The following is a 25,961-nucleotide window of genomic DNA, read 5'->3' as shown; positions in this document are numbered from 1 at the left end:
GGTAATAGCAAAGCATTAAAGGAACTTGCAGTGTAACAGCAGAATGTATGTTCAGTGATTACTTAATACATTTTGTAGAGGAGAAGAAAAAAGGACACAATAAGTAAAATTCTGAGTAGGTAACTATTAAAGAATTGAGCATTGCATTTACAACTCCCTTTAGTGTTAATGGAGCTTACATTCCCAAAGACCCATTCATGCACTAATATGGAAATAAAACAGGTTCATTTTCACTCCTCCAAAGTAATAAATGTATTTCTTAAAAAAAAAAGTGGAAGTAACAAAAGTTTATCCAAGAAGCATTTAATATAATACACTTTGCAAATATACAATATATGAAAAGTTTCATCATTCCATTCCTCTGTTATGCCGAACGTAAGAGCACTAGGATTTGCTGGGTTGTGTTTGTTCATTTTTTAAGCAACAGATACCCAAAAGAAAGAGAGAAATCTGACCGTTAACTCCCTAGATTAGATAGGAAAAGGAAATTAAAACAAGGATGCTACACTGCCTAAAATCCTAACAAAGAGAGAACAAAATGGATAACTGGAAGGGAACAGACCCAATATAAACAGTCACAAAGGGTATTGTTGGCAAGATGTCAGATAGGGCTGGAGGAGGATAGAAATGATAAATTCTTGAGTAAAAGATGCTATAAATGAAAGGGGGGAAGGATGAAGGAAGAACTTTAAAGCATGGGTGCCTCTAGAAATCAGATGGGAATGAATCTTGCATACCCAGAAATAAAAGTCCTTCCATAGTACCATGCCCACTGAAGTGGACCAAAAGAACCACGCTATCAAGTGGCAGACCATAATGTATTGCGGACATGCTGAAGTCACTACCCTGTTTCTCATATTTTAAGACATACCCATAAAATAAGCCATAGCAGGATTTTTAAGCATTCAAGGAATATAGGCCATACCCCGAAAATAAGACATAGTGATAGGCGCAGCAGCAATGCCGGCCGCGGCAGGAGGAGGAGGGGAAAAATAAGACATCCCTTGAAAATAAGCCATAGTGTGTGTTTTTTGAGGAAAAAATAAATATAAGACGTGTCTTATATTATGAGAAACACGGTAGCTAAAACTGGAGGCAGGGAAATAGACCTTGTTTCAAATCTGATATCATCCACAAACTCAACAGCTGGCCATAGACAAACCACTGCTTTTGCATCTGTAATATGCGGTTGACAGTCCTAAACTACCTTACAGAGTTGTTGTAAGGAGTACTGAGATAATGTGTGCAGAATGTTTTGAACACACCCAAAAAGCAAGACAAAGTCAATCTGGCGAGTCAATAGGGCTGTTTCTGCCCAATGATCATTCCCTGTAAAGCAACAATATCTTTTTTTAAAAAAATAAAAATAAATCAGACCCTTCCCTTGAAACTGCCATTTATGGAGTACACTGAAAGTGTTTATTTTGCCAGAAGCACAACAATTGACAAGACTGTGTGTATATTAGCTTCCCAATCCATGCAACTTAAATACATGTACTGAGCACCTTATAACTGACATCATATATGAAAAAGCCTGTGTAAGATTGTGAGGGCAAATACTCTATGTTTCAGCAGGCGTGGGAATCTGGCCCACCCTCCATTGGCCATTTCTGAGAGGTAGGACTCCCCACCTGTCAATCATTTGATGTCATTTTGACATCAAGTAGTGACTTCAAGTGCCAATCAGCTGATTGGTGCTAACAGAAAATCCAATTGAAGGCAGGCTATCAGCACCAATCAACTGCAGAAGGCACACCTTCAATGGAGTTTGGTATCCATACCAGTCTGCTGATCAATGTGGGCAGTGAGCCCAGCTTTGTCTGCTTGCAGGAGCAGTTTAAATTCTTGCAAATCCAAACTGTGCCTGCAAACATACTAGTTCTCTGAGTAGTAATCAGCTGATCAGCACTGCAAGTGCGTGCCGTTTGCTATGGATAAATCAGAATCACTTTAAGCTCCCAACTGTTACTTTGCAGCCACATCTTTACCTGCCCCACTCCTGATGTCACATAAGATATTACTGGTACAGTTGGTTTCCTAGGCCAAAGTACCACCTCTGTTGGATATAATTAGGCCTGCAAACTACAGGGTTTCCCCAGCACTGCACTACAGCATCAAGATGCCATTCACTTAGCAAGATTTTAGGTATGTGATTTCTTGATATTAAATGCTTGTGATTTCAAGGAAAGAAAGCTTAGTGACAAATGCACCCTTTTCACCATGCCCTTGGATGGGAGCCGTCCATTGCGGATAGGAGGGGGAGGGAACCCCAAACTTACTGTTACCAACACTGCCTCAAATGGATGAGTAAGAGAGAGAAATCTATAGAGAACTGCTGCCGAATGCTCAGTCATACACCTTAATACATAGTCCTTTTTCATCACTTTTCAAAAAGCGGTGCTGAAGCTCCAGCCATCTATCAATTTTTCCCCTCCTTGAATTACTGATATGCATTAACCGCTATTAAGAATGGATTTCCTATGATTCCTAAAGAGCCTGTTACAGCTTAATCTGAGAGTTAATCAAACATGAAATTAACCATGGTCACTGGCAATATTAATGCACTCCAGACTGTCATTGGAACCTGACCCTGTTGTATACCAGCTGCAAAGAAGTGGTCAATGAATCCCTTTAGCAAGCACAGAGAGCATGATCTAGAGCAGGCCTGTCAAACCCATGGTACTGGGGTCAGTTGCAGCACACCAGTTAGAGGCTGCAGTGCACCAGGTGCTGGATAAACATCCGTCTTTTTTTGCACCCTGCCTGGAGTAACTATAATAGGTAAAGGTAAAGGGACCCCTGACCATTAGCTCCAGTCGTGACCAACTCTGGGGTTGCGGTGCTCATCTCGCATCATTGGCTGAGCGTACAGCTTCCAGGACATGTGGCCAGCATGACAAAGCCGCTTCTGGTGAACCAGAGCAGCGCACGGAAACGCCATTTACCTTCCCACTTGCACTTTGATGTGCTTTTGAACTGCTAGGTTGGCAGGAGCAGGGACCGAGCAATGGGAGCTCACCCTGTTGTGGGGATTCAAACTGCTGACCTTCTAATCAGCAAGCCCTAAGCTCTGTGGTTTAACCCACAGCACCACTATAATAGGGAGGGTGCAAAAGGAGGGGATGAGGGCAAACACACACCCCATACTTACAAGAGTGGTACAACATTCTCTCAAAATCTGCTACCTGATCCTATTTTAACTGGAGTTGTCAGGGATTGAACCAGGGATTTTCTGCATGCAAAGCAAGCGATCACCCCACCCATGTCTTCGATGACAGCACAACATACCACAAGTCTAGGTATGGTAGTAAATGCAAAATGAGTGAAGCATCTTTCAGTCTCTTTTGTTCTTTGCTTCCTGCTCGATCTCTCTCAAAAATTAAGAGGGAAGAGGCCCGCAGTCTATTTGTTGTTTATAACAGTGGCTTGTGCCATTGAACTTGGTGTGACGTTTGAGGCCTCTGAAAGCTCCTGTAATGTAGGCAACAAACAATGCTTGTGACATATGATTTACATTCAGATTAGCATATATACATGTGTCTTGGGATATAGTTCCCCCACCTACATATTTCCTTACAACTTGTAAGTAAGGTCTTGTGGCAGGAAGGAATTTAAAGTGCAAATGCATGTACGTACTATGGCTAATTTCTGCACCATACAAAATCCCTCGTGTGTGAGAATCTGCTGCTGACTGGGGCTTTAATACAAATGTACAGGTGAGCATAAAGGAGGTTAGATAAGACTGAAGCTGTAGAAGCAAATGCAGTCCAGGTATTTAGAAGATCAGAGAGTAGCTCATGCTGTGTTGTAATATCTTTCTGACTTTTTAGTGGATCCTACAGACTGTTATATGACAGATTAGCTTCCCACCAAATCATATTAATAGCTTCTTAATCAAGGTATATTGGCTCTCAGCTTAAGACTAAAGAGAACTCTTTTAACAATGTGGCATTTTCAGGAGTGTCTGGATCATGAGGGGAGGGAGTGCATGCACACACAAATCTAAGGAGTCAGTCACTTTTTAAAAACAAGCAAGGACTATTTTGCACTCCCCTCATCCCCATTCTCCTCCCTTCCGCGCTCCAGCCTCCCTGAAATGAAAGTCTAATCAGTGAGAATCAGCATACTAAGTACTTTCGTTTCAGAGTGTAATGCAACATTTAAATGTGAGAAGGGTTTTTATTTAAATGAAGTTCAGATGCCAATTCAAAAACAATTCAATCCTGCTTTTGTTCTTAATTGCTCCGTGAGAATTGTATTACTAGTTGGCTCTTTATATCACACAATTTGCTCCCGTTGTCGTTTGCAGTGCAGGGTACAGCAATTCTTTTTAAGTGGTGCTGTCAAGAAATCAGCACCATATACCCGCTGATGTCTTCACCTTCATTGATTTTTCTAGATAGAGTCCAGACAGTTCCCCCATGGTTCTGTGGGATTGTTCTGCACCTCAAAAGCAAGGGGAAATCTGATTTCAGCTAAGATAAGGAAGCCCACAGGAAGAAGGGAAATGATTCCTGTACTCTTATGCAGCAGCCTAGACAAAGAAGAGAATTGTCAGAAGGACTTTTCTTGGGTGGAGTGGAATAATTAAACAATGTCATTAGCAGTGGTTGAAAGAGATGAGTTGGTATGGCAATGCAGGAGTGACAAAGAAGCTATAACTATAGCCATGTTCAGGCATTCACCTGAACACAAGATGTGTTAAAACAGATAGGGGCAGGGGTGAGTCCACAAACCTGGCCAACATCGACAGGTAGCTGTGATCATAGAATCATAGAGTTGGTAGGGAACATGAGGGTCATCTAGTCCAACCCCCTGCAATGCAGGGATATTTTGCCCAATGTGGGGCTCAAACCCAGGAACCTGAGATTAAGAGTCTCACGCTCTACCAACTGAGCTATTCCAGGATTGCCTACTACAGGGAAAATGTCTATGAAAGTTCAACCTCTCCAACACACTGGGCAAATTTGAGAATTTATTGTATGACATTTCTCCCTTTCATTGTTGGATTAAGATTCGGCTGCTAAACCCATGAACTTCAGCGCATGGTATTTGGAAGGGGGCTCCTTTTTCTTTCCCTCTGGCAGCAAAATGTCTTGAGTCTCTCCTGCCTCCAATCTGTAATACAAGAGGCTTGGGACAGGCAGTCTGAGACAGATTACGGCTGTATACACACTATTTCTTTAAAGCACTTTCGAAGCACATTCTTTCCCTCAGAGAATTCTGGGCACTGTAGTTTCTCAAGGGTTGCTGGAAATTTTAACTCTGTGAGGGGTTTGCCAAAATGGCCAGAATTATCTGAGGCATAGAATGTGCTTTGAATGTGCTTTAAAGTTATAGTGTGGACACAGCCTCAATTATATGCAAGCACAAGATGTGAGGCTTCACAATGTCTTCACTGCTTACGTGGGGGGTGCAAATTAACGTGATAATTTAAACATAAATGTCCCATGCTTTTTGGAGCACGTGTGGATTTGGATGAGCCTTAACTCTTCCCTTAAGTGGAAGAGTTAATATCACATAATGTTTACTTGCATTTCCATAATGTTTACAAAAGATGCTTCCCATTCCTTCTAAACAGGCCATGTATCTGGAGACACTTTATACCTTCAGACAATGTTTATAGGTGCAGACAACACAGTGTTAATTTAATCTCTGTTTACAAACTGCTAGGTGAAAGGGCAAAGTGTGCTTATTCTGCTTTGTGTCTCATGACAACTTGACACTAGTTCTTTTTGATGGCCTCTATCAGTAAGGGAAGAAAGGGCAGTAGGAACACTGAGATGCTTTTTATGGAGTGACTCTTACATGAGCTGAAGTGTTGTACCCTCTGAAGTAATCTTGAATACTCTTATTGAGGGATATTTGCATTTTTGTATGCACATACTTCCTCCTAAAATACACATTTTGTATGCATCTTCTCTAAAGTACACATTTTTGTGTATTTTTTTAATTAAACTGCACCACAACATTCAGAAAATGGTACACTCCAATTTCTAAATGTGTATCAACCTACCTCTAAGTCTAGAAGATTCCTCATTATTGGATTTTCTCAGTAGGGTTTTTGTTACATTTATATCCCACCTTTCCTCTAAAGAGCTCAAGAGGACATGCATGGTTCTACCCCTCCCCATTTTATCTTCATAACAGCCCTGTGAGGTAGGCTAGCCTAAGAGGCAGTGACTGGTCCAAGTTCACCCAGTAGTTGAGTAGGGAAATGAATCCTGGAAGGCATCAAGACATGGGGTTTATTGTGTTAATTTTGCCGGTTATAATGCTAGTACACCTGTCAGGATTTCTAACTTTTTTTTTTTAGACTGCAGTACCTGTTGCATTATGGAACTGTAGCTTTTTCATCAATATATAGCCATGTCACATTAACCTTCCTTCAACCAAGTGGGCATGGTGTGACACAACAAGAAATGCCATTGGAGATGCTGCGAATCTCCCATCCTTTCTGTGCAGGCATGCACAGAATCCCCCATGATTCACTGCATGGTATGCCAAAATATTGCCCAAAAATTGTTATGTGAGCAAAACTCACATGATAATATGGGTTTCCAGGGCTACAAACCACCAGTTCATGTTGAAATAAGCACTAAACTTACATGAGACCCCGCTAGATTTCCAGAGTAGGATTTTACGTCATGTGAAAGTTCATATATAAAATATTGAAATTAACAGGTAAGGAAACATCCTGACGATGGAATAAAGTGCCATCTGAATGCAGCCAGGTCTCCCAGCTCCTAGTCTAACACTCTAACCACTACACCACACTGTTGTATGCTTCCCATGCCGGTCCCTTTGCCTGCTCCCTCTATGCTGCTGGGTTTCTGCATTTGGTCGTTCTTTTCATCCCTGTACATCACCTCCTTTACCCATCTTACCCCCTTTTACTATTCCTTAGCCACAGAAGTAGACTCTAATATTCACCATGACATAGAAAGCGCAAACAACAGCCAAGTACAAGAGGCTTGCACAAAATCATAAGAGCAACTCTGCTTTGGCACTGTGACCTGGAGAGATCTCTTGTAGCTAGACTGGCTGAGACCAGTTGTGGTGAGAGTTGCTCCTAAAGAGGCAGCTGAGCTCCTCACAGTGACATGCCCCCTAACATTTGTCAGATGAAATTAGGCACACTTGCTTCACTCTACGTGCAAGAGAAGCTCATCATAGGGTGGAAAACAATAAGCAAGCTGCTCAATGCAGTCTTTTATTATTTCTTATGCAAGGGTAGAATTTTACTACCTGGAACAAAATATTTTTCGTTATCACACAAACACACACAGAAGATGCAATTCTGAAAGTCATTTGATTAGGTGCCACATAATTGGATACAAATACAATACTTCACCACAGCTGGTAGCAAGGCCAGCTTGGGCAATTACCAAGGCCCTAGCACCTCAACAGGGCCTACTGATAATGGCTCCCCAATTTTTTAAAAAAATTGGGCACACTGAGCATCACAGTGTTGCTGGGGCTAGCTTACATTTCCCACAATTCCCATATTATTTTCCCACAATCAATTTCCAACAAAAGTATCACTCTAGGACAACCTCCCCTGCACTGGTTCCTCCAGATGTTTGGGACTACAGTTCTCATTAGCCCCAGCCAGTGTGGCTGATGTTGGGAGTTGAATTCCACATCTTATGGAGGGCACCAGGTTGAGGAACGAAACCAAAGTGTGCCAAAACTCACCCACCTAGTACTGCTTGCAGTTTTGTTCAGAGAGCTCCTGCCTCATCTTATCACCAACAGGTAAGCCCAAGTGTGCCCATCAATCGATGAAAGGTCCACCAGAGGTCACTTTGCCTAGGGTGCTCTCAAGCCCAGGGCTTGCCCTACCCTACCTCTTTAGTAGACATCATCTGCTATGGCAGCAAAAGCACTTCCTTTGCCTCGTCATAAAATTGGTTTCATAATGGGCCAGTTTGCACATATTTTGAATCATCAGGTTTGACCGGCAGTTTACTATGTGAATAGACTCCATTGTGTTGGAGGCCCTATAAGGTGGAGAGTTGTGCCCATGGTCCTGTGACGAGCATGTTTGTAAATGCCAGAGTCCCATGTCGCATTAAAGTTTAAGACTAACAAATGTATCACGGCGCATAAACCTTTGTCAAATGACTTTGCTTCAACATACTAACATGGACTATGCATCAGGGAACTGGGCACTTGCTACCATCCGTAATAACTAAAAATACAGTTATGTTTGAACATTATTTTCTTACTTCTGCACTTCAAAATCACTCTGATTTTGTTGGCTTTAACCAAAGCATGGCTTAGCTACTTAAAACCTTGATTATAATTTGGTTTCTTTGACTATGTAGGATTTAATGAAGCCTTTCCAAAAACCAAGTGCTGTGAGGGAGAGATGAAATCATTGTCAAGATGTGCCCAAACATCTGTTTCCGAAACAAAGTAGTCAAAGACATAAGGGGACGCTACCCTGGGAAATATGTTACTTCCGGGCCTATTTACATGCACCTAAATGTGCATAAACTATGAAGTTAACAGATGAGTTGCACCAAGACCCTAACAATAGTAGCAAGCCTGGGTTGTCCTCTCCACATTTGTTTCAAATATGGTCTGGACGGTGAGTGTGTCATCCAGTTCACTAACAAAAGTATCTTTCTGCTTAACTACAGCCAGATGTCAACGGCACCTGAGCACATCTCACAAATGTTGGGAAAAAATCATAATTTAATCAAGCAATTACAGAAAACTATTTTCAAACTGTGGTTGGAATAATTTGAATACAAATTGCTGTTAATCAGCAGCATTTAGCACAGGGATATTTGATTAAGTTTTCCCCTCAAAACAACTTATTCTACTAATGAAAAGGAAAATACTATTTTTCAATATATATTTTTTGTTCCTCACAAAGATGCTTCTAACTAATATTGTTTTATCTTTTGTATAATTATTGCTCCTTAAAACTTTCACCTTTGGAAGCTTCTAACTGTGCAGTCCTGTAATATCTCCTCAAATGTAAGTCCCAATGGGTTCAATGGGACTTACTCTTTGGCAAGCGATTTCAAAAAACACAGTTACATATTCCTTGTGGAGTTTTGGTCACATAATCTTTTCCATTTCCACCCCCCCCCCAACCTGTTTTTTAATCTATTTGGGGCATGGGGGTTTTTTTAACAGAAAAAAAGTTGTCTCAGAATTCCTTTAGAACATCAGGAGGAGGAGGAGACAAGGAGGGGGAGGGGGAGGGGGAGGGGGAGGAGGAGTTAGGAACTGCTTTACTAGACTTGTCATTGTATTTTTTATTTATCTGATAGGAAAACCCCAATTAGACTTGGGGGGAATGGAGCAAGGATGTGGAAGTATATGTCAGACCAGGAGGTTGGACTACTTTCTTACCAAATATATGCTTCTTCTGAATGAACTTATGTCTGTGGGATGTCTCTTATACTACATGGTAGTCTCTTCACAGCGGGCATGCTTCATCGATTTTTGGAACAGTAATTGCCAAGATAAAATTCAGCCACATAATTATTTCTTGTTGGGCTATTTTTTAAAAATCCCATTGTTATAAACTACCTATTTCTATTAATCCTAGCTCTCTGACACATGTAGGTATATAGTATGTTCATTTGCAAATTGTACGTGAATTATGTAGCTACACATGAAAACATTTTACTTGTTTGCATAAAAATGTAATATGGAAATGGATGTCCCTGAGAATGGTACAACAAATGGTTGTATTCCACTCAAATTCGGCTTCGTAGGTTCCAGACATATAGACATAGGAAAATGTTGAGCAGACTGCTCAGCTGTTTCCAATCATGTGGGGGGAGGGAATATGTGCTTGCCATCTACATGCCCATCCCTAATATCATGTTCCAGATACCGCTCTCCACCACTGTCCACATGTTGGGGCCGAACATCTGCAGTGGGGAGCTGGCTCCATTTATGGATGCTTTCCATATGATTCAGAACTCTGTGTCATCAGTAGGGAGGGGTGATGCCAATTTTGGTTTCAATCAGTTTCTCATATTTTTAATCTTGTGTTCAGCTCTCCATATTTTCACATCCTTGGGGGCGGGGTTAAGTTCCACGAAAATCTGCTAATATTCAACACTGTTCTGTGCAATATTTGCAAAGCAAATTTCTGAAATATATATTTGTGTCTCTTATTTTCACCAATATGTTCATTTTTATGCACAGTTTTCACTAGTATATCCATTTTTGCACACAATACTTGGCTGGCGAACTGCACTGCAAAGTTCAGAGAAATACGAATTTTGAAGGAAACCTGTGTTATAGTTTTGTATTGTTTTGCAAAGTATGAATTTGGTGACTTCACTTTTAGTCTCCCCATCCCTAGTGATCAGGGCTATAAATTGCATAGGAAGACTCCACAAGTGGAGCCAGTTTCACCCCAGTGCTTAGAGTCCTAGAGCCTGGTGAGGTTAGGCCATTTGGAATGTACCAAAAGAGATGGAGTAGCAAGCGCTCTCTTGCTTTCCCCTTTCATGTGATGGAAAACATATGAGGGGGGATGTCTGAATAGGGCTTTGCACACAGACCCAAGTTGGAGACATTGCACAAAAGCCATTCTCTTTCATACGCTGCTGAGATGCCCAGCCAAACATTGCTTTTGCTTATACATGTTCAGATCAATATGGTTTTGGGCAAATTGCAATCTTCCTTCCTCATGGAAGCTGTTGCTCCATTGAGCAGGCCTAACTTCTACAAAAGTTGAAGATCAGCCTTCTTGGAAAGCCATATCCTGTTACAGCTTAAATTTGCAACTATGGAACACATACAAACAAATCTCAGCATAATCCATTATTATGGATTAATCTATAATCCATGCTCTATGGATTAATCCATAATCCAGCTCTGAGGGCTTTCTGGTGATTCCCTCACTGCAAGAAGTGAGGTTACAGGGAACTAGGCAGAGGGCCTTCTCTGTGGTGGCCCCGTCCCCACGTCCCCCCATGAAATGCCCTCCCATCAGATGTCAAGGAAATAAACAACTATCTGACTTTTAGAAGATATCTGAAGGCAGCCCTGTTTAGGGAAGTTTCTAATGTTTGATGTTTTATTCCATTTTTAATATTCTGTTGGGAGCCGCCCAGAGTGGCTGGGGAAACCCAGCCAGATGGGCAGGGTATAAATAAATAAATAAATAAATAACAACAACAACAACAACAACAACAACAACAACAACAACAACAACAACAATAACAATAATAATACTGACCTGCTTTCCTCAATGTTAGGCTTAGAGTGGGATAATCAAGAGGGATAGGAGAGGCCAAATACAAGGAAGCACAGTTCTGGGACTTCAGTCAGAGCAGGAGTGATGATGTCACATATCAGACATTCAGGTGTAATTGACAAATCCCTCCTTTCCCTAGCAAATGAATGAGTGAAAACAAGGCTTTTTTCTTTTGTTTGAGACAGATTAGCATAGAAAAGGTCGGAAAATGAGGAAAATAAGCAGAGGATGAATACTTCTTTCTTTTTCTTTGATGGGGTTTCCACTTCATGCTTGCAGTTTAATGGTAGCACTTCTTTGCAAGATGGTTTTGATTTCTAATTGAAAACTAAAGGTTCTATTTCGGTTGGCTTAAAATCTCTTTTGGCAAAACTCACTGTGGTTGTTTTTCAAACCTTTAGCAGTCAGAGGTATCACTGAGCTCAATGGGACTTTCTCCGAGGAAACTATACATAGGATTGCTGCTTTTCTGACCTTAATAAATAATTTAGGGTTTATGCTACCTACTGGTGAGCAAGCACTTTGGCTGGTAGGTTTTCCAGTCACAATATGATGCGTAAGAAGGCCTTGAAGGTGCCTTGAGATGATGGGCCTCCCGGATCTGATTCCCATGTTCAAGGCACCTTAAGAATACATAAGAATATATGAAAATGCCACAGGCAAAAGTCATTGCCTATCATGGAGACAGAAACACTGAGGTTTGTTTTATGAATCCACCTTTCAGCATAGCTCTACATTTGGACTGCATTATAACGGAATTATTATTTGTATATTTGCAAATGAAATTATCCTCTGTATTGTTACATACATATCAGTGACAAATTGCAATGCATGACAGTGTCACTTAGAAATACATAACTACATTATGATACTGTAGGTGAAACAGATTATAGTAATCAGGTGCCAAATGCTATAATTAAAGCTGAGATTATTTTTCCCCCCATTTTACAAACCCCCATTTCATTCATGCTCAATTTTTGTAAAAGAGGGGGGGGGAATCTCTTGTTTACCAAACTATTTGACATACATCCATGTCGGTGGATGGGAACAATTAACTCAGAGCATAATTAAAGCAATCAAAAGGGTTTAAATAGCCATGGAGTTATTATGTACCTACGTGATAATTAAATGATCAAGTGACTACACAGTAATTTCATGGTGATTTGTGCTATATACAATATTTACTATGCACAAAACAAACAATACTGTCAGTTCAAAAAGAAAGTGAAAAGCCATATGTCAACATTAAAATGTGTGCATGATATTTTTTAATGTTGATTTACTTCCACAATTATCACTTTCTCGCCACATTTTATGGCATGTTTTCACTGCCTTGCCTGTGAACAAAGTGTCATGACTGGTTTAATGAAAATGTAAACCTTTGTGTGTATATGCCACACTGTAGAAAACAGTAATTGAGAATCTAAATACTTGAAGTATAAAACAAAACCTGAAAGGAAAATGTTGTGACACATACCGAGAGCCTGATCCAAAACACAAATTATGTACATCTTATGATCTAATAAAATCTACCAATGAAAAGCAAACAGACGAATGAATGACATGGCTTCATCTGATTTCCAACTATTAAATATGGTGTAGTTCATGGCTGAGGAACTTGTGACCCCCTGTCTGTTGGAGGACTACAAATTCCCTCTTCCCTGACCTTTAGCTATGTTGCCTGGGGCTGGTGGGCACTACAGTCCAACAACATTTGGATGGCCACAGAGTCACCACTGCTAGTGTAGTTAATAGTCTAGAGCAGGCATCCCCAAACTTCGGCCCTCTAGATGTTTTGGACTACAATTCCCATCTTCCCTGACCACTGGTCCTGTTAGCTAGGGATCATGGGAGTTGTAGGCCAAAACATCTGGAGGGCCGCAGTTTGGGGATGCCTGGTCTAGAGAGTGCCCCAGTTGATCATAGAGATGATTGGGCCAGTAATTTCTCAGTGCCAATAGGTTTTTGGATGCTATTGGCTTGTCAAACCAGATATGCAAGCATAATTGGCACAACTCTTCAACCCTTTCCTACAAACCTTTCCTACCACACTAGTAGAGCAATAGACATTTTCTTGGCTAGTGTATCCTTCCATTTTAAAAATACATAAGTTATGTATAGTGCAAAAGGTCAGGGTTTTTTGATCCTGTGAAAAGTTAATTATTTTACTCTAACTAGATTTAGCCAGCAGAGTAATTAGTGCTTGGGCATCCAGTTCTGTATACATGTTAGTGATGTAGCAGAATGGCCCCTTTAACTGGCTTGCGAGGAAGGTCTTGCTGTGAAGAGCTGGGCAGAGAAAAGAGCCTGTGGCCAGATGGAATATGAGTGCTTCTTCAAGAAAAGCACCAGTCAGAGTCACTTAGCTTTGTAACTGGTTTCATTTTCCAGTCACTCGTGCCTCATGCCTCTGTCAGCAAGGGAGTGCTGTTTGCAAACAAACAGTTAAGCAAGTCTGTTGGGTTCCAATATAATCCCAAACCATAGTTAAATCTAGCCATGGTTTGTAAGTCAACAACAAACCTTGGCTCCATATCTGGGTTTGTTGCAAGAAAATAAATCACCATTAGTCTGCAGGACTGGGTTTGGATATTTAGGCAAACCACACTTTGACTAAACAAACCATGGCATAGTATTATGTGTGAGCCAGGCCTATCTGTCTGTAAAGAAGAATTAAGATCTACCGCAATGATCCTCTCAATGAATGGACATCTGAATAGGGAAATTGTCCCAGCAAGCTCACCACAGGAAATACCAGATCAGGATGCTTTAACAGAAGTCAGTTCACTTACTGGTAGGTGCTACACCTGGCCATTTCAAACAGCAAGCTGTCTCCTTCCCTGCCTGTGAACTCACCTGAGATGCTGGAACTTTTGTAGTTCAGTTGCTCACTGTAGCCTAGTAAATTTAGCTCCCATTGAACTCAGTCTTTCTTTCTTCCGAGTAGGCATGCTTAGGGTCCTATAGTATTAGTTAAACAAACAAATTCTGCTGAACTATTCACGCTGCCTTCCACAGACACAAAAACAACATTGACTCAAATTCAGCTACAGTAGCTGGGAGAAAGTGTAGTTGGAATTAATAGCAATCCTCAAAGTATAGGGTTATCTTTAGCTTGTTAGATCTTCCTGGATTACTTCTTTCCTTGTTTTCATTTCTTTCAGCAACCAATATTTTGATCCTCGTCCTCCGTAAGAACTTGTGCACTAATCATACCTCTTACACCCAAGCTATTTCATCAATTGACCCCAATCTAATTACTCAGCAGCCGTGTCTCTACCATTTACAAGGTCCTCCCCCCCCCCCTTATCTTGGTCCTAGCAACAGACATAAATCTTTAAACACAGAAGAGGAATATCTTCAGGCTCCAGGCTCCAAACTTGAATATGATATGCATATTGAGACCTGCCTATTGTAAGGTTCATCCATCCAAGACGTTAGTCAACAGATTTTGGAGATTAGCTCTCTCTTTGGATTAAAAACTAATATGGAACTCAAATACTTAAAGATAAATCTTTAATGTTCTCCCAATGAATCATTGACCATTGTGAACTGCATGAATCTGGGCCTTTGTTTCCAATTCTGTCCCCTTGCTGCCATGCATTATGTTCGCCACTAGTGTCTCAACAATGCCACAATGCCATTCATTCATCCCAGTGGCATGTAAAGATTGATGAGGCAACACCAGCTTCGCAGTTTGTTTCCTAAGGCAACTTTTTCCAGTATCTGATCTGTAACTGCCTGATGGAAAAGATGTGCAATGCCTCATGCTGCTACTATGCAGCTTAAGAGTTTTGAAAAGTTCAGGAGTTTAAGGAAGGCTTTTGACAAAGTCCCCCATACTATTTTTGTGGAGAAGCTGGTAAAATGTGGACAAGGTAATTGTTAGGTGGATTTTTTGCTGGATGACTGACTGAACTCAATGAGTGCTCACTAACAGTTCCTCATCATCCTGGAAAAAAGTGACAAGTGGAGTGCCACAAGATTCTCTCCTGGGCCCATTGTTGTTCAACATAGAATCATAGAGTTGGAAGAGACCACAAGGGTCATCCAGTCCAACCCCTTGCCAAGCAGGAAACACCATCAAAGCATTATTGACATATGGCGGTCAAGCCTCTGCTTAAAGACCTCCAAAGAAGGAGGACATCTTTATAAATAGGTGAAGGGATTGAGAGGATGCCACAGAAGACAGAATTGGGATTCAAGATGACCTTGCCCAATGAACTGGGCCTAAACCAATGAAAATAATTTCAAAATGGACAAATATAAGGTTCTACACTTAGGCAGGAAGAACCAGCTGCACAAATATAAGGTGGTGGACACCTGTCTAGCCAGTAGTACATGTAAAAAGGATACTGGAGTCTTAGTAGACCACAAGCTTAACATGAGAACAGTGTGATGCAGCAGCAGCAGCAAAAAAAAAAAGCAAATGCTATTTTAGGCTGCATCAACAGACATATACAGAGTTTAATGGCACTTTCTCCCACGTAAGTATGCGCTGAATTGCAGTCTAAGTGATATCTTTAGAAGACAGTCCCCAGGCGCCCCAAACAGCTTTTGGTGTTCCACTGAATTGAAACAATAATTAAATGCAAGACCCTTTAAAGGAGAAATTGGAGCGAGTTAGAGCAGGATCAAATGGCACACTGCACACCACTAGTCTTTCCTCTTTGAAAAAAGCTCCCATCCAGCACAATCCTATGCCCTATGCTTGTCTGCTTTGAAGTAAGTCCCACTGAGTTCAATGGGACCTACTCCCAGGTAGACATGCATAGGTTTGCAGCTGTAATCACCAAATAGCTTTCTGAACCCAAGGGACAGCAAAAGCCAATCCAGACCCCTGAAACTATCAAAGCCACCTACAGTACATCATGTTGAGTGTCAATGTGTAAAACAGAATGCCAATATTAGTTTTTTAAAAACTTTGGAAAAGAGTTAAGCTCTGTCGATAACCACAAATGTCTACGTGCCAATATCTGCGAGTCTATCAATCTCTCTCTATACACATTTCAGACAGTATTAGTCTATTTGACAAATAAATGACAGAAAACTAATATCTTATTTTGATGTGGTGGTAGAAGCAGTGATAAATCAGCTCCTCTTGCCAAGAACATCTTTCTCCCTTAAAAGGACAATTCTATTAGACTTCCTTCTCATATGTATTACTTCCTAGAATTTTTCTCCAAGCCTGCCTTTTTATTTTGCAATGGCAGGGCTGTTCTCTAACAGGCAAGAGATTGTTCACAATCTGTCCCATTGTGCACTGCATGCTGTGTTGATATAGTCCTCAGTATGTTGCAGTAGTAGGCCATAAAGGGAAGTGCAAATAACTGATGTTCTGCTGTTAAGGTGGTCCCAGCATGTGGCCCCCAGCTATTGGGGGGGTAGCCGGGGTTTTCTGCCCCAAGTGAAGCCTCCAAAGGGGTGTCATTGAGGTTCCCAGCCTGTGTGTGTGCATGTACACAAATGTGTGTGGAGGGTTGCCCAACTGGGTCTTTGACCTGGGTGAAATTAAGCCTAGTTTCACTCCTGGCCCCCAGAGGGTTACCCTAGATGGAATGTGGCTCCTGGGTTGAAAAATGAGTTCCCTGTCCATGTAGCCTTTGCCAGAGTGACAGCTATTAGAAAGGCAACTTGGAAGCTTTGAGAACATAAAAACATACCAGGAGCCTGGTGAGTTAGGCCAATGACCCATCTAGTCCTGCATCCTGTTCTCACAGTGACCAAACTGTGGGAAGCCAGCAAGCAGGATTCGAGCAGAAGAGCACTCTCCCCTCCTCTGGTTTCCAGCAACTGGTATTCGGAAGCATTGCTGCCTCCCAACTGTGGAGGCAGAGGATAGCCATCATGGCAAATATCCATTGATAGCCCTCTCTTCCATGAGACACAACGGAGCTGCATTGGCAACAGAACCATGGCAAGAATGACTCCAACTGCTATCGGTAGTGAAGATAATGTGGCCGTGTATCTGGATTAAATTTAAAGCTAAAAATGGTTTGCTTCTTTTCTGAAGTATGTGTGAAAGAAACCACATCATGTTGACATATATATAGCACTTTACTGTGCTATGAAAATATCAGAGGGGAGGTGATTCTGGACTTTTTCTATTGTTGTGGTCTGAATGGAATTAACAGGTTCTGTTGTGTGCGTGCAATATTAGAGAAACTCGAAAGCAAACACTCTGCTTTTCTCCCCCTCTCTAATGGAACTGGAGAAATGTTTACATAGCAGCTCAAAGCTTCAGAGCAACACAAGAAAGCTAATACTTTTCAAAAAGGTGTCTGGAGACCAAAGGAAATGTTTCAACTGTCCAGCAAATGAGCCTGGTTACAGTCCCCTGACTGCTAGGGAGGTGATGATCTGATTCTTAGTACAAGCAGCAGAGTCTTTACAGTCCACCAGATTAAAGTACTGGTCAAGCCTTAGAGATCAGATATTCCCACATGAAACATAATACACCATGAAATGAGCAGAAGAGAGATGCTGAGCTTTTAACCAGCCACTCTGTGACAAGGGGGTTGAGTGTAAGCAGATGTTGCTGCTGTCTAAACAACTAAGCCCTTTGTCCATAAAGGCTCTAAGAGTTTAGATTGTAATGGACTGGTGGATAGCTTTGATTTACATGGCAAAGCCAGGGTGCTAGAAATACCCTCTTTAAAAAAAACAAAAAACCTGACATACAGATAGCCATCTACTCATTTCCCTGCATCTTGCAACCTACAAGTATGGTCATTTAATTTACCTAAGAGCAAAGCAAACACTTAAGGAGCCTACTCACTAAAGGCCTGGACTGCTGTCAAAAGGTAATGGCTTAAGAGTTGGATTTTTGCCCTTAAAGCAAATGCTTTAGAGCTCGAGGATATTTGTTTGAAGCAATCTTCTCACAAGAGCCTCCTAAGTGCTGAATATTTCAAGGCACGCTCCCTGGTGCCCCTCCTCCAGCTTTCAATGCCCTTGGTTCCTTTATAGTTCCCCCCCCCACTCACTGATTGGGCCTGCCATTTTAAAACGAATGCCTCTGGCATCTATTAACACTACAGTATTGACCCTGTTCGTTGAGTGCCTGGTAGCAGAGCACAGTCCTTTAAGCTCATTCTTAAGGAGTCAAATTAGCTTCCACGAGACAAGTGCAAAGTCAGAGCTTTTGGAATTCTAATGATGTGAACAAATCTAAGGACAATCCACCCTCTCTCTGCTCCCCTCTGTGATGGGGTGCCTGTACACTGAGCCACTACCAGGATAGGAAGGTTTGTTGTGTCTCCCATATCACCATCCAGCTCTTCCTTGCATCTAGATACAAGTCACTCAGTAGAGCAGGAATGGGGAACCTGCGCCGTCCTCATGTTGTAGGGCTCCAACTCCTATCAGCCTCATGCAGCATAGACAACAGTCCAGGGTGATGGGAGCTGAACAACATCTGGAGGGCCACCAGTTCCCCATCCCTCCAACAGGGCATTTTGGCTGGGAATATGCGTGGCAATGCATGGGCCACTTGTTCATGGCAATCGCTCAGTATTCTGCAGGAAGTGTGCATGTGTGGTGGGGGGAGGTGTAGAGTACTTTAGGGCCCATGGTCTCAGGCAGCCATGTGCACATGGGGATGGCTAGTGCTCCTTTGGCTTTTGCCTAGTAGGTACATAGAACATAGAAGCAGAAGGCATTCTATTCATTCAAAAGAAACACTCACATGTGGAGTAATGTAGAGCCTACCTGAGAATGCTGTATGGATAAGGGGGAGGAAATGCACAATGCTCACCCATGTAGTTTTGTAACAGCACACAAAAATGCTATACTCCGATTGTGATGCCTTCACTCCATTTCACAAGATCTTCTGCATCTAAAGAGAGGCAGTTCTGCATTAAGTCAGGTTTCAAGTTTGTGCAGCAAATAATAGGCTTTCACTGTAGATGGTATAGTAGCAATAGCGAATGATATTTCATTGGCATTGATACATAATATAGTCTCTTAAACAACACATCTGGATCTGAGAGTATTCCCTCTGTGCAAATGTTATGGCTCATTTACAACATACATGAAGAGAAAAATGATCACATAATTTCCCAGCAAAACAATAATGGTGTCATGATTAATCATTAAGATTGCTGTGATTGATCTAAAAGTCCCTATACCATATGTCTATCGAAATTTCTGACTACAGCAAGACAGATTCAGATTTGTTATATGAACAAGTCACTTGAAAGAAGCATGAGCCAAGCATTTCAGGTGAAAAATTCCAGGGATAATTTACATATAAATTTAGGTGTGTAATCCTCAGACCTATTTGCATATGAGGCTACGGTTCTCAGTAGTGGCAGATGAAGAGATGCACAAACACAGGACACCTTGCTTTAGTTACCAATGAGAGAGGCTTGCTTACGTAGCTATATGTGGGACCGCTGCCCTAGAGACTGAAGTCCTAAAAGAAATTTGCTCTAGAGTGATCCCATTAGAGTCAGTGGAATTTCATAAATTTTGGGAGGATTTGAGCCACTGCGAGGAAGAGTCATGGCATGGTGGTCAAGCACATGTGCTGCATACCAAAAGTTCCAGGTTCAATCCCTGGTATCTCCAGGTAGGGCTGGGAAGACACATGTCTGAAACCCAGGAGGGCCCCTTCCAATCACTGTTAACAATACTGAGTTAGATTAACCAATGGTCGTACTCAATAGAAGGAGCTTGCTATGTTTCTATGCCACTGTCTGGGAATGGTCCAGCAGCTGGAAGTCTTGGGCTGCAGTATACATTTTGTTCAGGGACTCAATATAAGGGTCCAAATCACATAATCCTGCAAGCACACAAGAGCTACTTGCCCCTCCTGTTGCCCTTGATCTTTATTCTTCCTATCCTAAGATATCACTTTAGTTTCTCTAAGGTTGAAATTATGTAATCACTTTTGTACAAAAAATAACAACAACAGATAGTACTTCAACACTCCGGATTCCAAGGCAGGGATTCCTACCCACCTACCAGAATGGCCAGCAGGGGTGAGAAAGTTCAGAATCTGGTCTACCCACAAGATCCGTACTTCTTGTTTCATATCTCTGTGTTTCATTTTCATTAAAATCTGATTGCCTGGTGTTAAAGTACTTTCTTCAGGAACAATTTATGGTGTTGTGTAGGCATAAGCGAAATGGGTTAGAATCTCCATGTAATGTGGATTTAAGATTCATTTTCTCACTCAGTCGAATTCCTAACTAGCTTAGAGGGACTATTCTGCACTGAGCGAAAATGCTCCGAGTGTTTACCTTGTTTGCTGATTCTAAAATGCTGTCAAATTCAGATGGTCTTGGTGAATTTGGAATTGTCCATGTCACAGCCCACCTCAATATTTGGCAGTAAACAAATATGTTGAGTGTTGGTTTAAAATCCCCTGACTTGAATTTTCAGACAAAACAAGGTCAAAGAACAAATAATGCACCAGATAAACTAAGAGCAAAGGTCAATGGTTTCTAATGCTGGGTGATCAATATGCAAAGCTTTGGGATTTTGTTGGCATGCGGGTTGGGAGAAACGCACATCTTATAGGTCGGATATTTCCAAAGGGACCTTTTTAAAAACTATTTCTTTCAACAGGCAAACACCTTCCAAACGACAAAAGCCTTGAAGTCTATGGCACAAAAGACATGCAAAAGTCATTAAGGCTTATCCCAAGAGACCTTCTAGAGTTGCTTCACATTGGAGTGGGTGTAAGTCTGCTTAAAATTAAATTACCTTAAAATAAAGTTAGAGCACTAAGCAATATCCTGCCTTCAACCCAGCAGGGTTTCCCGTGAGAAAAGAAAGTAGGCAAAGAGAGCTTAGACAGACAGACAAACATATTTACCCCTAGGTGGAAGGTACAAATTAAATTAGCTTGCCACAAAAGGGGGATGTTTTCTCCTTCTGTTCAGATGTCATGGTAGTGAGGAAACATAGTCTTGGGGCCAAGAAAAATGGCACAGATGCATTCATCTAAACTACCATTCATCCTGTTCCAAGGTCTAAACAGCACACATAAAAGAACAGCGCTGTTGAGCTACTTCCTCTCCTTAGTTACCAAGTGAGGGCTTGCAAAGGAATATGGGAGCAGAGGGTGCTGATTTTTCCAGAAGGTTTCAGTGTTGCAATGGAGAGTGATTGAAGAGGTTATCAACCTGATGAAACCTGGAGTATGAATATCACAAATAAACCTTGATTTCATACTTTGTGGTGAGTTTCTTTTTCTTTCCTTCTTTTTCTTGTTCTGTGGGGCTACAATTTAATTCTCTCTCTCTCTCTGCAGCTGAAAACAATACAAGCACTACTTCCTGAGTCAAGTATATCTTTTATTGTGCCTCATTAATATGCATGTTTTTGGCACTCAGTTGGGTTCAGCTGGTATGCTTTCCAGTATCTCATTCTTTATTTATATGAGACTGGGAGGTGTGACCTATGGAGCCAGTTGGCTGTCATGAATTGGAATATTCATTAAGCCTTGTGAATTATGCATCTGACTGCTTATAATACCGTGATCAACACTGGATGGTGCCAGAACTCTGAGCTACTTCCTGCTAGGTGGAAGGCTCTGCAGCTGGGTCAAAAAGTGCATGCGCTCAGTGCCCTTTGGAAATAAAGCTGATCGACTTGTGTTTTTCCAGCACTGGAATGCCATGGGGGTTTTGTGACTTGGGTGTGAGAAAATATTGTTGGGGGCTTCTCTCTTTCTGCAACCCCAGTCAAATGGGGCTGTCTGGTATTTCAGCAATTTCCACCCCCAAAACAAAACCTTTATTTGTAGTATGTTTCCTATCGCATGGTACAGAATGTTGGACACAGCAACAGAAATTACCTGCACCACAGAAGTGTTGAGTCTTGAGAGCCAGTTCAGTAGAGCATTGGACTAGGACTGAGGTGACCTAGGTTCAAATCCCCAACCGGCCATGAAGCTCACACTGAGTGGCTTGCATCAGTAACTGTATCTGCTGCTTGACCTCATATATGATTTGGGGGCACATGATGGAGCTACCTTGCTGAAGCTAAGCAGGTTTTGCAGCTGGGTCTTGGATCCCCTACATATGCCACCTTTGGTTTCATTATGGAAGAAAGAAGTGGAGACTTGACAATAATTAAAACATAATAGGAACATTTAATAATAGGAACATTTAAAAGTGACAGTGCACATAATACAGAAGGCCTAGGTTCAATCCCTGCTACTTTCAATTAAAAAGGATGACATGAAAGCCCTTTCTGAGACTCAGGAGAATTTAAAGTCCTTTCCTATTTATATATGCTTTTTTATTGTTATATGCAGTTTTTTAAACTGTTTATATATGAGTAACTTTTATATGTAAATCACTTTGAGGTGCTTCATGAGAAGTGATTTATAAATAGAATAATTGTTATTACTGTTGTTGTTGTTACCATTCAGAATATACAATACTAGTAGACTAGATGGGGAAATAGCTTCCTATGTTCCTGCTTCTACAGCTATCCCTACAGTTGCATCAGGGTGAGTAACTACTGAGTTGCAAAACAATTTCTGTGTGTGCGTGTTTTCAGGTTGGGGTGGGCTTGCTCATATTATTGCACACTGAGAATTGATTTAGATGTGAGGCAGAACAATCAGATGACCACTTTGCCTTGAACATAAGAAGAGGCCTTCTGGATTAGGCCAGTTACTCATCCATCCAACATCCTGTTCGCACAGTGGCCAACGTACACCCACCTATAAATTCACTCTGAATTCATCACATGCATAGAGCCAGGTGGGGTGGTATGAATCAGTCCTCAGATTGAAAAGTGGTTGGTTCTATATTTGCTGCTCTTTCTCTACAAATAAATGTTTTTCATAGAAACACTTTCCCCTCATAAATTGCTTGAGAAAATTCCACTTGTGTCAAGATTACATTCCCGTCAACCCTGGTATGTCTATACTGCCTTGTCATTAAAAGCCACTGGTTTGTTTGTTTTTAATGTAATAAATAAGTGAACTAGAACAGGGATATCTTTGAAATCTGCATTGTTTGAAATGTAGTGTGTTTCACTCTTAAAGAATACTTGTAGCAGAAATAAGATTTTTTTAAAAGGCTTGGCACAGGGAGATTAATGAAGGATTTTAATAGCTTTAGTAATACCAATACTCATACAAGTCTTAAAGCAGAGACTTGCTGCCTTATGACCTATAGTCCTGAGGGTTTATAGTTCCAGGATGACCCCATGCAAGCTGAAACTGTAGAATGGTCCTTTTGCATAAAAATAACTTCATATTTGGTTGAAGCAAGAACTCTTCAGAGTCAGCATTCTCAACACCAATATGAGCAACGGATTCTCTGACATAACTGCCAAAGGTGAAGAGCGATTAAAAAAAATAAAGTATGTTGAGATAAAATATGAAAAGTACAGCTTACAGTCTATAGTCACATTATTGTGCTTGATGGGTCCTATAGCCAGGCCTGGCCAAGCTATAGATCTATATAAAGGTCATAGGTGAGCCCTGTGTAAAATGGCATTGTTTACAGGTTTTTTAGTAGAGAGATTAGCTGTCACTTATTTTCACATACCTAACTGAAGAGCTTTAAAGGTTCCCAGTGAGAGCATGCTCTCTTCTCTTTCTCAGCCTGTCACATCCTTGTCAGTTTCAATAAAATTACTTACCTGAATTATGCAGATGAGCTTTTGTTGTGTCCAGCACCCATCATTGTTCCTCTCCACTACAGCTGAAACTTCTAGCAGGCTTCTTGCTTTTACTGTCTGATTCTAGCACTCCTTAGGTCAAGACCTTTCAACCTCAGGGCTTGACTTATGCCACAACCATTTGACAAATCGCCCAGGCCCTCACAAAAGCTGGTTGAGCTCTAGAGTGAGTGCTCTCTATGCACCACTGTTCCTCAGTTTTGACATTTCCTTCTCACTTGGCCCTTCGGTGATTAGACAAAAGAAGAAAAAGACATTTGTGTCCAAGGAATGCTTTCATTTGAGACGTGATAAATGGGAATCCTTTCCAAGAAGTTGTGGTCTCACTCTATGGCAGAAAGTTCCTTCACAAGAATTTCGAAACTTGCCCTGTAAAACATACTTTTAAGTCTAAACCCTATATGAATTGTTCACTGGATCTTTTTTGGCCTCCCCCCTCGCTCCATGTTCCAAACTGTATGATAGCTTTGTAATAGACTACCTACTCGTGATAGCCTTGCAAGGAATTGCTATATCGGATGAATGAGAAAGCAAACCTTTTAATAAAAATTAAGATCCCAAGAAGAGGCCTGCTGCAGTAGACCAAGGGTCAACCCATCCAACATCCTGTTCCCAGCAGTCTACAGAGTGAGGCTTCAGGGGGACCCTCATGCAAGGCAAGGGCGCAACTTGCTCCATAGTAGCTGGTATCCTCAGATACAAACAGGACCTGCAGCAAAATTCATGTCCACACCATGCATTAAAGCACGTGGCTTCTCCCAAAGAATCCAGGGAATTGTAGTTTATTTCTCACAGCAATACTGTCCCAGCACCCTTAACAAACTACAGTCTCCAGGATTCCTTGGGAGAAGCTATGTGCTTTTAATCTATGGTGTGGAAACATCATAGTATAGAGTGTTCCCATGATATTCTGTCCCAATCCCTCTGCCACCCAGTTTCCCACCCCCACCCCCTTAACTGTCAGACAACACTCAATGGGCTATGTTTGTACTTCTGCAAAACCTTGGGACTCTAGCTGATACCTCTCTCTTCTGCATGGGTGGTTCTGTTTTGGCTACCTAAGCAACAAAGCAGCCACAGTCCTGAACATTAGGAATAGAGAGGATGAAACCACCTCTGAACATTGAGCCTACAACCACTGATTAACCTGCTCCTCAGATGCAAAGACCTCAAACAAGTTAAAATGTAATAGGGGTGGTCAAAATTTATTAAAGTGAAGCCATTAGTAACTTTCTCTTCAATGATGTGTCTATGAATCAAAAAGAACCTTTAAGCAGGGACTTCAGAGTAAAATGCAATAAAGGACCCAGGAGTCTTTTCAACCCATTTGCACTCTTGGCATGCACAATATACATTTGCCCAGAAACACACACAAAAAGTTTGTGCATCTGCTTTTTAGTCAATCACACTCTTGCTATGGCTAATCTTCTCTTTGATTTTCTTTTGTTTTGTTTTGGTGGCACAGCATTAACTGGAGTGTTGCCAATTCAAATCACCAAATAACCCACATTACTTTTATGAACCACTAGCACATCCTACAGAGGAACTCTGCAAAACTACCCAAGAACCAGTTTTTATGCATGATAAATAAATCCCTTGAAACTAAGGAACTGGATCAGGACCAACACACAGCACACACACATTTGCTTAATAATTCATTACAGGCAAGATTCTTTACCAGATTCTCCTGGTTTTAAACACTACAGTCCCCTGATACCTTTTAAAACTTTTTCTTGCACTTACACACTGGTGAAAAAGGGGTTAGTGTTGAACTGAGATAGTTTTGCCTTCTCTTTCTGCCCATCCTTGCTCTTCCTCTACAAACTGTGTGAACAGAACGGGGAAATATAGGGTTATTTGTCAAACCACAAATGAATTCTTTTAATTTGTCGTGCTTTATAGGCTTTACAAGAACAAGGGTGTCTTTGGAAGTTTTGCATAGGTATGCATTAGACTAACATCCTGATGCCTGTAATAATGCACCCGTAGGCCAAATATCCTGGATGCATTCCACTTAGCGGTTCCTTTCCACTGCACACAAATGCATTCAGTGGGGAGAAGGAAACCATGG

At 41.3% G+C, this 25,961-nt stretch overlaps 1 long non-coding RNA gene across 2 annotated transcripts; it reads right to left on the bottom strand.

Annotated features, from left to right (window-relative positions):
- Positions 1-11,227: 11,227 nt before the first annotated feature.
- Positions 11,228-24,288, bottom strand: LOC148684408 (uncharacterized). 2 transcript variants are annotated; one of them, XR_015946075.1, is made up of 4 exons: positions 23,852-24,288; positions 18,996-19,076; positions 14,096-14,200; positions 11,228-11,374 (listed from the first exon to the last, which is right to left on the bottom strand). It is a non-coding gene; the product is annotated as an uncharacterized LOC148684408 (long non-coding RNA). The 2 variants fall into 2 exon arrangements; XR_015946074.1 differs by lacking the exon at positions 23,852-24,288 and adding an exon at positions 21,063-21,787.
- Positions 24,289-25,961: the final 1,673 nt, after the last annotated feature.

The sequence above is a fragment of the Zootoca vivipara genome, chromosome 10 (assembly GCF_965207765.1).
Source record: "Zootoca vivipara chromosome 10, rZooViv2.hap1.1, whole genome shotgun sequence".
NCBI classification, from domain to species: Eukaryota; Metazoa; Chordata; class Lepidosauria; order Squamata; family Lacertidae; genus Zootoca; species Zootoca vivipara.
Note: the sequence above shows the minus strand (reverse complement) of the source record. Positions and strands in the feature narration are given on the sequence as shown.